A 1678-nucleotide genomic window follows, 5' to 3' on the forward strand; every position below is an offset into this window, starting at 1 on the left:
TTCTGTCTAGTCCTTGGAACAACTCTCAGGATTATTACTATGGTTTCAGAGATGATGAGCTTGAGGTAGATGAGATAGAAGAGGTCAGATGCCCTTCCGGGGTCATATAACTGAGCTCTTCACCCATAAACCTCAGGGCAGAGCCTATGTCACCAGACCTCACACAGTGTGCTCCTCTTGATTACCTGTCACCATCCAACCCTGTCAGATTATGGAAGAAAGTAAGTAGGGCCAGGTGCACAGAGGATACAGGGCTCTTATCCTCTTTGGAGGAGGTAGCCACTCTCTTCTCTTCTGCTTTGAATAGTTCACTACTCAGTATCTCTGCTTCCCTTGTCTGCAGACTCCTGGGGGCTTTAAGAGTCACGGGAGACAAGCATGTCTCATCGTCTGAAAAATCTAGAGGATGCCTTGGGTTTCAGCCTTCCAAATGACTCTTGGTAGTTTGGAATTGCTGGCAGAATCACATCTCTATCCCCCCGGCACCCCATTCTAAGACATCATTGTAAAGTAACTACAGGGTGCATAAAATTTTAAGATGAACAAAGCAAATACAGATAGATAATAGGCAGATTTCCATTTCCTAGGATACAAATAGCAAGAGCGAAATTATCACAATTTGTAGCTGCCATCCAGCTTCTCAGGACAGGGTCAAATGAGATTGACACCAAGCCTCTTTGCTCTTCTGGTGAGCTGCCTTTTATCTTGCCTGAGAATTCTGAAAGGTGAAGGTAATAGAGCAAAGGAATCAGAGGTTGCAGCTGCCATGGATCCAAGGTGATCCAAGGAGCCATAGCAAACGCCAGCAACCAGAAGGAGCAAAGCAGATTCTCCCTTCCAGTTTTAAAGGGAGCCTGATCCTGCAGCATCTTATAAATGGAACTTCTAGCCTCAGAATGGTGGGGAGGTAGCGTCTATATTGTTTGAGCCACCCCATTTCCTCTGAAAACCACAGGAATCTAATACAAGGAATTAGACAAGAAAACAAGGTTGAGAACAGGGAGCCACACAGGGGCAGGGGAGAAAAGTGTAAAGTCAGTAGTGTAGTTTGCTTGTTCTCATACAATGGCCCTTGTAAACAATGTTACCATGGACAGCGGGCTGTAGATGCATAGATAAACTGTGGTACGTGTATAAAACGGACTACCATTCAGCCTCAATAAAGAAAGACAGCCTGTCATTTGCTGCAACATGGATGGACTCAGAGTCACGCTAAATGAAATAAGCTAGATACAGAGCGAAAAGCACTATGCACTTGAAACTATACATGGATTCTAAAACATTATTAATAGTGGCCAGGCAGAGCCCCAGAAGAGATAGGAAGGTGTACATTTTAAAAATATGGAGTTGTAACATACAACTGGAGGGCTAGAGTTCATAAAACTGTACTGAAGTGAATTTCTTGTTAAATAAATAAAGCGTAGCCAGTCTCAACACAGCACACTAAAGTAACTGAGACAGTAAAAGCTGATCTACTTTATCATGATACCAAAATACAGTTGGAGCATTTTACTATCTTACAATAGCATCCCACTGTAAACCTAAAATATACACAATAAAATTTATTTTTAAAATATGAAACAATAGGAGGCATGAAGAGGACTCAGTGGATGACGTGCTTGCTGAGCAGACAGAACTTGGATTTGGATTCCTACATAGAAGCCAGGTCAGGGGCCTG

Source organism: Rattus norvegicus, chromosome 5 (assembly GCF_036323735.1).
Source record: "Rattus norvegicus strain BN/NHsdMcwi chromosome 5, GRCr8, whole genome shotgun sequence".
Taxonomy (NCBI): domain Eukaryota; kingdom Metazoa; phylum Chordata; class Mammalia; order Rodentia; family Muridae; genus Rattus; species Rattus norvegicus.